Source organism: Orcinus orca, chromosome 5 (genome assembly GCF_937001465.1).
Source record: "Orcinus orca chromosome 5, mOrcOrc1.1, whole genome shotgun sequence".
NCBI classification, from domain to species: domain Eukaryota; kingdom Metazoa; phylum Chordata; class Mammalia; order Artiodactyla; family Delphinidae; genus Orcinus; species Orcinus orca.
In genome coordinates this window covers 88,030,227-88,044,802 of record NC_064563.1, presented here as the reverse complement: position 1 = coordinate 88,044,802, position 14,576 = coordinate 88,030,227, and the positions used below count along the sequence as shown (strand labels likewise).

General features: G+C 34.4%; 1 protein-coding gene across 10 annotated transcripts in view; it reads right to left on the bottom strand.

Annotated features, from left to right (window-relative positions):
- The window catches only part of ZBTB20 (zinc finger and BTB domain containing 20), an 821,511-nt gene that overhangs the window by 773,497 nt on the left and 33,438 nt on the right, over positions 1 to 14,576 (bottom strand). For 2 of the 10 annotated variants that reach the window (XM_049709904.1, XM_049709906.1), the window contains exon 1: positions 4,294 to 5,483. The exons of the other annotated variants lie outside the window; for them this stretch is intronic. The gene's annotated coding sequence lies outside the window, so the exon portion shown is untranslated. Of the gene's footprint in view, positions 1 to 4,293; positions 5,484 to 14,576 lie in introns of those variants that run through there. 10 annotated transcript variants of the gene reach the window in all.

Sequence of the window (14,576 nt, the reverse complement as noted above, 5' to 3'; positions counted from 1 at the left end):
AGCCCTTTTTTCTTATAGACCCTTGAATGTTGTTTCCAACATCTGCCGTAGTGGTTACAGATACACGATAGTAATAATAGATGGCATTATTTCTTCCCACAATCTCAAAAGATTGCCTATGTTGAAATTAGAAGTAATAAGAGCTCAAGGAATATATTTTGATACATTAAACATAATTGGCATCAATGTTATTTGATGATTAAATGTATAATATCTATGTTACAGGAAAACATATGAATTCAGGCTTTCTCTAGAAATTCTAGGATATAGATATTGCCCTTGGGTTTTTGGTAAAGAATTAAAAGGATTTTGTTAGTTATTTGGCATTGCTATAATCCCTGAGGATTCTGCAAAATGCTAGAAATTACTTAAGCAATGGAAATGCATGAAACATAGGTTTTCAAGAAAATTGCAAATTTCTGGTTTTGCCAGATAACCTAGGAATTGTATATGTGATTTGAAAGTTTGGAGCAAAGAATCAAATGGCCAATGCTGACTGTAGTAACACTGTAAATAATACCTAGTGATTGCATAAGCTAACTGAAATGGCTTATACAACATGAAAAAAATATATAAAAGGGTTGACTTCTAATTTAAGAATAACTTTTGCATGTACACATTTGTTCAACTGCTAGTGTTTATTGTTCTTGATGTAGGGTGAACTATTACTATGTAAGCAATGTATGATTTCTATGTGCTTGCGATAGTCACATGGCCATGTAAATGGAAATATTTAGGTTTTCTTTTCAGCACTATGCAACTTTTCATGCTTATTAGATTCTCACTGGCTAAGGACCTTAGAATGAACGTACTAGTTTATTTTTTCGTAAAAGTTTAATAAAGTGTATTTTCCATTGAAAAATGTAGTTTGTTAAAATATAGTTCTAAAGTGGCCTCCAAGACAAGTCAGCTCTAGTATCCATTATCAACTTTTAGACCTAAGGAAGGCACCCTTGGGACTGAAAAAAGGCTGGAACTAGTGGCATTCAAAGAATGTCAACATCAGTCCTTCCTTTGCCGGCAAGGATCACTAGTTAGCCGTCAGCCAGATGCTGCTTCCACACACCTTGCCAGACCCTGTGGCAACGCATTTGCTCAGGGTCCAAACTTGGCTCCTATGTGGCAGCATGACTAGCTGCTACTCAAGCTTGGGCAAGTTCATGAACACATCCACTGATAATTTCTATATTTATAGAAAGCCAGAACATGTGTAGATAATCACACAATTGGATATTTATAAAGTGCCAGATTTTATGAATACGGGAATTTGTTAATTAGCACAAGGACTAATCATTAAAATTCAAAAATAGATAAATAAACAGGAATACCATTTATTTGTTCACATTTCAGGGGAAAGTATGCAGCTGCTATCCTTTTGATGAATGTAGGCTTCTGGAGAAAAATTATGAAGAAGGAAACTATCCACAAGTTTTGAAATCTTAATGAGTAAAATCCAAGAAATTACTATATAGTCTTTACATTAAAAATAATCATAGTGATTTTCCCCTTAAAGAAAAAAAGTTTAAACCAGCATGTGCTTAGCATTTGAATTACACTGTCTTGCATTCCACTGTTTTGGTCCTTTTCAAGGAGCCATAGCTGATTTTCATCGGATAGGAGTTTAAAAGCACACACATGTCACTCAGTACCAAACTGTTTTAGCTACAGGGCATGGCAAAGCATGAAATAACTGCTTTAGAGCACTTCCTCATGTGGGTGTGTTAGATAACTGTCTGCTCCAACATTAAAACGAAACACACTGTGACCTGACCAAGACTCCAGGGCTTTCAATAGGCAGATTTCATGTGCTGATAGGAAAAGCCCACCATAACCAGCAAGGCTGGTTAATGAATTCTTCTGGCACTCTATAGCCCTCCTGTGATGCAAGCCTTTCAGATTTCCAAATCCCTATATAGCAGAATACACTGGTTTTGAGTTTACTTATGCACATTTTATAATGTCCTGCTGTATTTAGATTGTGACAGTCCCTCCCAGAAAAGGCTAAGATTATTTTTCATACTAAAAATATTTTAAATCTACTGAAGGCTAAGAATTATAATGCAAAAGAAAACATATACACATTCTAAAAATCAAGCCAACCATAAAAATGACTAAATGTTTATTTACTCTTTTATTCTTTCTAGAAGGTTAAAGGAAATTTTCATCTTCTCTTAAAAACCTGTTTTTTGTTTGCTTCTAATTAACATAAACATGCTTAACATGAAATTTTAAGATGTCATATCCGCAAGGAATCTGTGATTTTTTTTATCCACACATGTATGAGAATATGTACATAAACATATATAAATGCACACAGATATCTCCTCACATACATGTGTACAGAAAAAAAAATTATTGGTCAAGAGATATATTAAAGATTTCTTTTGAAAAAGGGTAGAATTTTAGGTAGTTCTCATAATATTAATATAGAAAATGACAGGTGCATGAGACATGCACAATTTTGACATATTAGTTTTAAAACAAATATTTGGGTCAAGAGTATGAAATGGAGAAAATCACATTTGAAACACCATATATTGCATACCATATGAACATACACTTTCAACAGATTCCCCCCACAGTTCCCCTTTAGACCTTCAGGGTTAAAAAAATCCCTGACAGGCCCTGACTGAGTATACTTAGCATCTGTACTAATCTTGGTCAAAGCTGGCCTTCCTGTTTAGGTAATATAAGTAAATTAGAAGTTTAGGTAATATAAGCAAATTAAAAGTCTCTGAATAAATTTTTTAAAAGAAAGGAAAAAAAGACTTTTAGCAGCAAAAGTTCACCACCCTCTTGGAATAATGGATTTTTAATAAACATTTTACTAGGTTTGAACCTTGAGAATGTGTTTGGGAATCTGCTCTGGCGTCCCAGGTGGGTTAAGAATATTGCTTTATGGACTTCTTTGTGTTGTCAGAGAGGCCTAATGGAATTTAAAAAAAGAAAGAAAGAAAATAAAGAAAGTCTGCCACTTCTATTAAATAAATAATTTATTATTAAAAAGGTGACTGTTATTATCAAAGATCTCTATAGATTAGCATCCATTTTCTATCACTGCTTAATGTGTATGCTGAAAACATTTGCGTATCTTACCACCTGACTTAATTTTTATCAAAGGAACAACAGTTTTACTTTTGGACAAATCCAAATAAAACTCCACTAAGGAGACCATTTCAAATGGACCTATTTAACTACTTCTTTGAATTTTGAAGAACACTGTTCTGGGAAAACTCTTCAACAATGTCACCTAGTTGTGAATGCAACTTTTTTTCCCCAACATAAAAAAGAAAAATAAATAATAAAGGAAAAAGAAAGCACCTCAAAACTATGTTTGAAATAACAAGTGCATTATTTATAGTTCTCGAAATGTTAAATGAATACTTACAGTTGTTGCATAAGATGGCCTGATACACTTCATAGCTTCCACTTTGTAAAAAGACGGCCAGCCCCCCACTTCTCCCTCCCCAAGCATAAATAAACAGTTACATACTGAAAGGAAACTGTCCTAGGATAAAAACTGCTTGTTAAGAAAGTTTGCAATCTTACTAACCACCGTGATATCCCTACAAATGTAAAAGTCCATCTGCAAAATACAAGTTACAAGCTTATTCCTTTCAGAATACCCCCCACATGTAGTATAGAAGAGTATGTAATAATAAAAATAATTATTAGATTTTTACCCACCCTCAGTGACAACCCCTCACCTTATGGTCAATGCCATCCAAAAAACATACTGGCAAAAAGTATTCAACCTGCTTCGAGGATTTAAACTGTAAATATGGACTTTAAACTTCAATGTAAAACAAAGAACAAGAGTCTCACTTTAGTAATACCCACGCTGTCACTGCAGCTAAAACTCATTGGCACATTACTAACAAAACCCAGTTAGCAATAAATAAGGACAACATGATATATAGACAGACAGATGGAACTGCATAAACAGACAAGAAAAGCAAAGAGACTGACAAACATACGAGGGGTCTGTTTTAAAAGAGTGAAAGATACTGATTTATTTGGGACTTTAGTAAGAAAAATAGGTTTGTAATTATTTTTAAAGTAATTAAACTAAATCACAAGGGCACACCCTTAAATAAGTAGGAAGAAAATTAGTAGAGGATAGGCCTCCTATAGATGTTCTAAATTTTAAGCTAGCAATACCTCTGTCAAACTTAAATCTAGAAATTAAAATTCAAGGGAGAAAGAATAAAAGCACTGGGGGCTAAAGGAGATGATAGGTAGAGGGGGGATTGAGGAAGCAGGATTTTTTTTTTTGAAAGTTGTCTGCCCTACCTTCTTCCCCAGCGCTGAGTTTCTCTTCTCATAATCGGTGTCTCCCTGGAAGTACAGTGTGAGTGGTAATGACTGCCTGCCTCCCTAATGAGTCCATTTTCCTGCTCTTGATGTTGTGTATATACACACACTGCAACCTACCTTACAAACCACAGAGACGGGAAGAGAGAGAGAGAGCAAGGCACGGGGTGGGGGGCAGAGAGGGAGAGAGAGACAGAGACAGAGCAAGCGAGTGAGAGAGAGAGAGAGAGAGAGAAGAGGAGAGAGAGAGAGAAAGAAAAACAGAAGGAAACAGAGAGAGAAAGGCACAGACAAAGCCCTCCTACCAGACAGCAGACAGCCTTCCTTCCCCTATCCAGCAAAATGCAACTCGTCTAATGCAGCAACAGGTTCAGTATTGCCAGACTAACAGAGTGAAAAAGGTATATTCTCTATATCATTACTGCTTGCAGATAAACAGTTTAAGAGCAGCTGGCTCCACCTTCTTTATTTATGCTCCATTATGAGGAATGTATTGTTTCAGTTCTGGCACACAGTACATGTAATTATCATAAATACATTTTTTGCATATTAGCAGGAAATATTGAAATACATAGCTTATTTGTGCAATCTTTTAAATTTATTTTTTAATGTGAAAAGAGTGTCAACAAATCTGCTCTGACAAAAACCTAGTAATGATTTTAAAGTCAGAGCAGTCTTAAAGGAGGCTCTGAAAAAAACAGACTCCATACAATAGGAAAACTGATCTCAGACAAAACTGATAACTGCAAAGAAGAAATCATTGCTCAGTAAATAAATCAAGACCATAAGCAACATTGCAGACAAAAGCAGAATTAAGTTTAATTAAGTAACTAATAGATTGGTACTCTAGAAGAGGGCAGATTGGTTTCTTATTTGAAGCATCTCTGTAAAAAAACACCACAATGCAATGTACTCTGTGTGAACAGGTGCAATGCATATAGTACATAGTGTTACAACAATAGAAATAAATCCCACAAGGAGCTTCCATCACAAGCAGGACAAGATTTCATAGAATATGGATCTGAAACCACAGCAGAACTCCCTTGTTCTTTTATTAGGAGGAAAAAATAAAAATAATCAATGCTTCCTTAAAAGAAAAAAAAAACTGTTTTTCTTTGTCTAATGCCTCTAACCGTTTTTTTGTCTACATGCTAGAACCAAAATAATGCTGATATTGCACTCCTTACCCCATCACGTGTTTCCCCACCCCTTCCCCCATGCCTTTTCTTATTTCATAAGTGATACATTTGCAGCTATGGAATTACAAAGATCAGAAAACAGAACTAGTTTCAAGCCCTTCTCCTTGTCCCCCAATTTTTTTAAACTAGACTCTGCCTGTCTACCTAGACAGCCACCTTCCTTAAAATATTTCTATACAGTTTGGCTGTGTGTCATTTAGATGGGACTTAGAAACATTACAATACAGGTTAAATATTCTAAAGAAAATTTACATAAAAATGAAAAAATGACTGATTCTGACCCATTCAAACCCTGCATTTGGGCACCAATAATTAAGTACATTCATTGTAAAATCATCCTTTTTACATGGTTTAGTGTTTGGCCATGCTTCAAAATTTAGGATGTGTTCCTTTGCATAAACAAAACTACTTCAGTATATAAGTATCAATTCCTTTGTTTAAAAGTCAGTTTTCAATTAATAAAATGAATAACTTAATTACTTCAATATACAACTTATAGATTAACTGTATCTTCATCTGATTCACAAAAATCTTTTAGAATGTCAGTTAAATCTTGGGTTATGTTCAGAACCGAGATCAATATTGTTTTAGCTATTATAAGAGAAAATAACCCATAGCACAGAAATTAAAACGTGATGTCTGGCCACACATGCACACTGTCCTGGGAAAATTCTAGCAAGAAACCAAGACTCCAGACCCTCCACTCTCACTGTAAACCACCAATTCTAATTCTCTGGTACTGCAGTAGTGTTATACCCTTCTCAGGGGTGGTTGCTTAATAAAGAGGGGGCAGACACACGTGAAAGGGGAGGTTACAGACCCCTACTTTTGGTCACATGTCTTGAGAAAAACCTTTCTAAGACTCACTTAGTGTGCCTAAGGTACCAGCATGCATCTCACCCCTTACTGCTCAGACAGTTCTGTTTTTCTACTATTGCCCTATTGTTTCTCTGAAGCTTTGTTCAAATGTATGAAGAAAAATGCCACTTAAAAAAGCACACAAGCTGCACAGTTTGACAGACTGATTTGAATTATATATTAGTATGTCCTGACTTTTAAAAATAGGGTTCTAGGTATTTTTGTTTTGTCTAGTTTGCTTTAATGCAAGAATAAGAAGACAGTATTTGATTTCTACCAGCAGGAGTCAAAAGGAATGTAAAGGGCCATGAGGGCTATTCACGTTTTCTAAAGAAGAACCAGTTAGTTGAATTTTAAAAAGAAAAACAAATATTTTGGCTTAGTGAAAAATGCACAACATCCCAACACTTTCTCCATATCTGCATACTTTACTAGATTCCAAGCACAGTAAGTGACATATTCTTAGTACTTTCTGGAGTTCAAGATACACTTTCCCTGCTAGAACTGGTGATCCACCTATTAAATTAACCATAGCACCACATGAAACAATAATCCTAACTGACTATCAGACTCTGAAGTTATTAAATTAAATTGTTTCATATGTTGATATGCCATGGGGCAATTTCATCCTGTAGAAACATCCTAAAGTAGGAGTTAAGAACCGATTTTGGTCCTACTGTCACCACGAGTAGTTTGTGTAGCCTGGGCAAGTCATGTAGCCATACTCAGCTTCATATAATAAATTAAATTAAATTTGAAAGGAAGGAATTGAACTGGTTAACATAATAATGATTATGATAGCTAATGCTTAAGTCCTTACTATGTGCCAGGAACTCCTCTAAGTACTTTGCATTTATTAACTCATTAAATCCTAATAATGACTCTATGAGGTAGGGATTGTTTTTAGTTTCATTTTCCCAGTGAAGAAACAGAGAGGTTAAGTGATTTGCCGAAGATCACACAGCACAGCAGTAATGAGATTTGAATCCAGCCTGTCTGGTTTAGAGATCATGTGCTTAATCCCTACACCATATTGTCTCCCAATATCTAGTTCTAGCTCAGGCCTCATCTAGGCATAAGAATCTGCGCTTATGAGTTAAATCCAACACATCCTGATGATTCCTCCTAACTTGTTTACTAATATAGCAAATTTGCTCTTCTAATTTACACCCAGAACTCTCAATACATTTGGTTTAAGAGTCTATTTAAAATTTACGTAGTCCATTCAATCGCCTGTTTCCAAATGTCCATAAATATGTGCAACCATTTGCTTGAAGTGGAAAATAACTTGTAACCAATAAAGCTATCAATTCATAAAGCCTACTTGCACTATATGTAGTTCCCATACATTATTCTCCTGAATACCCTGTGTTTAAAAAAGAAAACAAAAAACCAAAAAAACTACACAGTTCTTAAAGGTTCCCTAGTTCAAGTATCAAATACGAATGCAAGTAATTATTTAAAGAATAAATAATAAATAAAATACAATTTTAAAAATTCTTGTTTTCCATAGCCTGAGAAAGGCATGGAAAAAAACAAGGATTTAATTACAAATGATTTGTAAGAGATACTGAATAATATCATCCTATGATTTTTACACAGTTGGTTTTAATGTTAAATTATTTAGAGATATATTCTGAAGACTTTTATACTAATGTCTCATTCTGCGAGAAAATTCATCTGCTCTGATCTTTGTGCACTAATTAAACATGTATTTTGTGCCCACTATGTGCCATACACTCTACTTGAGGGTGAAAAGTGAAAATAAAACATATGGTGTAGTTTCTGCTTGTGAAGACTTCACAGGCTGGTGGGGGACAGGCATGTGAACAATATTAGCCAAAGCAAATAATATTGCCACTATTTAATGTAATATCCCATGTAATGCAGTGCCTTAAACTTCCTGTACTTCCATCAAAAAGCTAAAAATGAAATTAAACAAAATAAATATAAATACCTAAATTTAAAATGTGGCTTATGAAAGGTGTGTGTGCCTGTGTGTGTGTGTAGCAGGAGGAGGTACTGGGGTTAGATTGGAGATAGTTTTTTCTCTAACAGTGTGGTTTATAGACCCATTGAGTTAATTTTGTCCACTGTCCCCCAGGTGCCTAGTAAAGTGTCTTCTACAAGTACACAGTACATGTACTTCTTATGACTGTGGAAATCCGTGATACCTATTGCCCTGGAGCATAAAATTTCATTAATTTTAGGGTTACAGTGTACTTTGATCAGAGATTGTTGACTTGGCAAATGAATACTTCCACATGTACATGAAGGGTGATACTTTTTTAATTTTGAAAAGAAAGTCAACTAAATTCAAAACCATTTACCCCTATCCCAAGTATACTTTTGCCAAGTCCTTTCTCAGGCATCATTAATGTTTTTATATTATGTGAGGCTAAACAGGAAGAAATGTTGGGACAGTTTAAGATTGTTCATAAGAACATTCCCAAAAGATACTTTTATTGCACAGATTAAAAAGAAAAAGAAGGGGGAGGATTGAAAATAAGAGTCATGTTGCAATGATGGACAGAACAAGACTTTTAGCCCTGGGTAGAAAAGCAAAGTCTGAATTAGTGGGTCAAAATGAATAAGTGTCACTAAGTACTGAGGCCACCATCATAAAGTCAGTTCTATCTGGCCTAATTAGATAATGATCCTTAATCCTTAATCTTGGTCATCTGTCTTAAAATTGTATCTCATCAGTACCAAGGAAAAAATAGAAGAGATTATAGATAAATCATAGTTTACTAGTGGTAGGTCAGTAGTATGACCCTTATATGGGAAGAGATGCATATCTAATGTCAATTCTAGTCAACAAATATTTAATTTTAAAACAAAAACAAAGCATTCCATGTAAACTACATCACTGGGAGTACCTTTATTATACATTTTGCAGCGCTGTAGACATCTATCCTTTAATACAACTCCCTTCTCCACCGGACTGAAGGAACCTCCTAGAACAGAGGTTCTACTTATTAAGTTTTGTCAGCCTAACACCTTGCAGAACACCTGGAATATGGGTGAAGCTCAATAAAGTTTTCTTGAATGAATGAATAAACAAATGAATGAATGATTGAACAAATGAACAAACAAAGCAATATATGGGATTTATAAAACTTGGCTAATTAAAAACTTTAACAAATTTGAGTTGCAAGGGTGATATAAACAACCTGTAAATAGCATTGTAACACATATTAAATCACATATAGAACGTATTCTTACTTTAAGATCTTGGAAAAAACAAAAATGGTTACAGGAGACAAAAAAAGTAATACTCTTCAACTTTTCTGCGTCTGAAAATTTTCAAAATAAAATGTTGAAAAAAAACGGTATTGTCGGGCTTCCCTGGTGGCGCAGTGGTTAAGAGTCCGCCTGCCGATGCAGGGGACGCGGGTTCTTGCCCCGGTACAGGAAGATCCCACATGCCGCAGAGCGGCTGGGCCCGTGAGCCATGGCCGCTGAGCCTGCGCGTCCGGAGCCTGTGCTCCGCAACGGGAGAGGCCACAACAGTGAGAGGCCCACGTACCGCAAAAAAAACAACAACGAAAAAAAAAACGGTATTGTCCTATAGCTAGCAGAATTTTAACTCATTTCTGAGAAGAAAATTCAGCTTCCCTTTACATTTTGTTTATCCATTTTTTCTTTCACATCTACAACATAAGTGTAAGTCTGAAATTGGCCTTAGAGTGCCTCATAGGAATAGAACCATATCCTTTGAGAAAAATACCTTTTAAGCTGGTTAGGGTCAAAGAGTGGGACCTGAATAATTCTTCTTGTGTGTTTAAAGTGTGCTGCAAAAGAAATTAATAATAATTTGAAGGTAGGGGAGCATAGAAATGAGATGAGAGGAGGAAGAGAGGAGAATGACAGGAAAGAGGGGGGCAGTGAGAAATTCCCCAATGTCAAGGTGGCCACAGATTTTTGTAAAAGAGTGACACCTAATATAAATTCTAAGAGGTTTGCATTTTTTGCGATGCAAATATTCTTCTTCTCTACAAACCTGGAAAGCTTGGTATATTCTACAACCCCATTTAATAGTATAATAAGGAATAAAAAGATGGAAAAATAAAGTATTGCCATACATTCACTCCTATGCTGTGGCCTTTGCAAACATAGAAGCTTCTTAATTGAGACAGAAAATACTCCAGGAGTTGCACGGAGTGACCAGTGGCACTTTGAATAGTGGCCAGTAAATGGTGAATAGTGAATAGTAAAAAGTCAAAAGTATCTTTAACATAGAATGACTCGGATATGGACATGAGTCAATCACCTTTTTTTCCATAGACACACAGGAGAAATATGGCCATGTGGAAAAGAGGCACAGAGATTAATGTCTGAATTACAAGCTTATTATGACTATTACTGTTGTTACTACCTCTATAAACTGATCTTAAATGATATGAATATCTTCAGAAATTTAGGGGAGGAGAGTTCTTTTGTGACACAATCAATAAATTTTGAATCAAAGAATTAAAAAACATAAAAATGTCATTCTCAATATCTCCCTGGCTCTAGAAAAATATATTAGGTATATATACATTAACTTTTTCTGCTCCCTGCTCAATCTTCTCTCCTAAACAATCTAGAACAGTGTTAGCAACCGTCTTTAAAGTTTCAACACTTACATAATAATTTATCCATATGTACACGTTATATTCAACGAACAAGGAAAAAGAAACAAACTACAGAGTGCATTCTATAGGAAAAATAAAACTTACATGGAAGATATAAAAGAGGCATCTTAATTGCTATAGATGTTGTTTGTCCAGCAGGTTAGTGAGATCCCCACTGTCCTGCTTGGTGACTCTACATGCCAAAACTGTCTCCATATTCTTGCTACTATTAGTAAGAATCCATTCTTATAATAAAAGTTATCACTATTATAATGTGTCAGGAACTGTGGTTGGTGTGACATACACTAACTCATTTAATCCTCCTAACAGCATTATAAGAAAAGGAATAATAATGTTTTCATTTATAGATGAGGAAACTGAGGCCCAAAGTCTTGCAGCTAATAAGTGGTAGAAGTCAGGCCTAAACTCAATCCAAGTGGAATTTTTAAGGGATAAAGGGATGAGCTTGACAAAATTACTCCAAAAACTTTCTAGAATAATGAACTGGTGAGATTAGGAAGAAATTTTCAGAAAAAACTAATGATGAGAAACAAGTTTGAGTATATATATTCCCCAATAATAATTTCAATATTCATTTTACATATATTTGAGAAAAAGTATACCTGTCTCAAAATAAAATTTAAAGAAAGGATAATGAAGAAAAGCAGAATATAAATAAATAACTTTCAAAAGTGATGAAACATACCAGGAACCAGTTTGATTAAAGAGTTGGAAACATTAATAACAATCTGTCAAGTAATATTGAAGTCAGATATTAATAATAGAGTCAGCATGAAAACAGCCTGCTAACTCCTCTGAGGCAACAGGCCACAGGGACAATTCAAAATAGGTAGAAACAGTATCTCTTATTTTTAAGAAAGCTCATTTAACCCCAATAAGTTATAGGCTTACAAACATAACCTTTTAAATATATAAGGTCATATCAAGCTTTTGGAAAAGAACCTACATAAAATCTCAATCTTCTTCATTTCTATTAATAACAAATACAGGTAAACCTCATTAATCAGAGAATATACAAATCAGAAGGTATAATGTATCAGATACGTCCACAGGCTTCTTGTGAAACAGAAATTTTGAAATGAGTTTCATTAAATTAAATTTTACTTTGATAATTATGTTAGGTGTTTCAAAATTATCAAATTATCAAAATAAATTCTACTTTATGTTGAATATCTATAAATTTAGGATTATCACTAAATTAAATGTGGTGTCCTCCTCTATTTCAAACTGATGAAATTTTACCACTTAAAATGTAATACTAACTGGACCTTCCACAACTCAGATAATACTCCCAACATCATTTAAACCTATGTAGAATATGAACATAAAAAAACAAGTGTCTCAACAGGAAACAGTTTTATTAGTAATCAATAAGAGAAGAACAGTGCCCATAATTAAATCTGTATTAATTATGAAAAGGGTTATTAAAGAAATAAATCATCATTGTGGATTTCATTTTAGAAATTTAATGATCTGAGACTCCAATACACACTTCTTAAGAAATGATATCTAAAAGTTTGTAACTGAAATAAACTGCAAAACACTCTAAGCTAATATTTTAATAAAATCCAAGTGGTTTTTGCCTAAAATAAACTTCTTTAACTATACTCCCTCCTCCAATAAATGCATTTAATTCAATATGCCACTCAATAATTACTTTGTGCTGTAGCAGTTTAACTGAATGTTTACAATATACTTTACAACAAAATAATAAATATTATAAAATATTTATGTTATAAAATAAAATGTTAGATATTATAATTTTAAAAAATTCTGAACTTTTCCAGGTGCTACATTTTAACTATACTATTATTTTTAAATTTAAATTAATAAGTGTATAGAAATAAATAATAAATCAGAGCAGTTTTTAGGCAGTGGTGGGTGATACACAAAATATTTATAGCTGGAAAGGCATGGGCATAGACCAATAAGAAATGTTATATTGCCAGTGTGTGTTTCCTGAATAACAACCCTTGTTTTAGATAACAGACCAGAATCCATTTTCTAAAACAAGTTAATAAAATTTGGAGGAAGATGTAGTTTTACTAATGATCTACTACCCCTATACTCTAGATCAATGGATTCTCCAATTTTTAAAAATTATACATCCCATCACTAAAAATATTTTGAACTCTACGTAGATGATTTGTCTGTTGGTTCTCAACTCCATTCCCACCTCCTCCATGTGCTCTTATGCGGTGGAACCTGAAAACTACATTTCCCAGATTGCTTTACCAGGATGGGATGCACTGGCAGAAGATCAAAGAGGATTTTTTTTTCCTTCTGTTTGTGGCACCAGCAGTCTCAGCAACGGTGCTTCAGCAGCCTCTGTAGCACAGAGCTCTTGGGATCTGGCTCTCAGGACTGCTGACTGCAGCAGTAGTACCACAGGTGCAGAACAGAAGCAGCCATCACAGGTGACTGGAAGCTCTACCAGTCAGGACAAATACAACAGCATTGGAGGAACTGTGGACTCCTGGGCTCTTGCTGTGTCAGTAGGAGTGTGGTCACCTGGCTTCCTGGACATGGTGATTCTAACATTTACAGCAGAAGCAGTGCTCCAGCTACCTCAGCAGCTGCCTCAGCAGCAGCGGCTTATAAGCTCTGGGTAACAAAACTTTCCCTTGCTTTCTACAGGTATTTATTGCTAAAAAACACTGCCACCATCTTTTCCTTCCACCAGACTTTTCAACACTTTTGCAACCAATTCCCTGGATTAAAGTCCCTCTCTTTTGAGTCATATCTGTTTTTCTGACTAGGCACTGATTAAATATAAGTCCACACTCGAATATATACAATTATTTATAAATTATAGACATACTACTATATTATAGATATTATAGAACATATGAAGTAATAGTTGTTTTAAAGAATGAGGTAAACAAGAAATAAACAATATTTTAAATAAATTTTAATTTTATATTTATCAACAATTTTCAAATATTTTTGTTCTCACTAAAAAACACTATTTTTAGAGTAATATGATTAAATATTTGTCATTCTTTGTATCTTGGCTTGGTTTTACATTTTGTGAAGCAGTCATTTGAAAATCTGGTACTACTTTCAGGTTATTATGATGCTTAGCTGTAATGGTTGTCATGGAGGGGGGAAAAGCCTCACAAAATAGTAGATCCAAATGGAAGAAGAGCACCATTAGCTGTGCTTATTCAATCACAGTACTCAATTTTTAATCCCAACCACCAATTGTGTAAAAGATTTTGTTGAAATTTGGCTAGTAAATTTTCATCTTCCCAGATGTCAATCGGTCATTCTTAAAAACTAAGAGGTACCTGTAGCATTTTTATTTTTTTAACAAAAGAATTTTTAAAATCTATTTAAAGATTTCATTTGGAGGATTGTAAAACAAGTTATAAAATTCTGTTTCAAGTTTTAAAAAATATTCAGATACAGTTTTTGTGCAGTTTTTAAATTATACAGAAACTGGAGTTTTACAACTACATTGGTTTTGGCAACAAAAATCACATTATTTGGAAATAACAACAAACATTCAGTATGAAAGTGTCCTCTCCATAGTATGGATCTTTCAAAAGCAGCTATCTTCTCACTC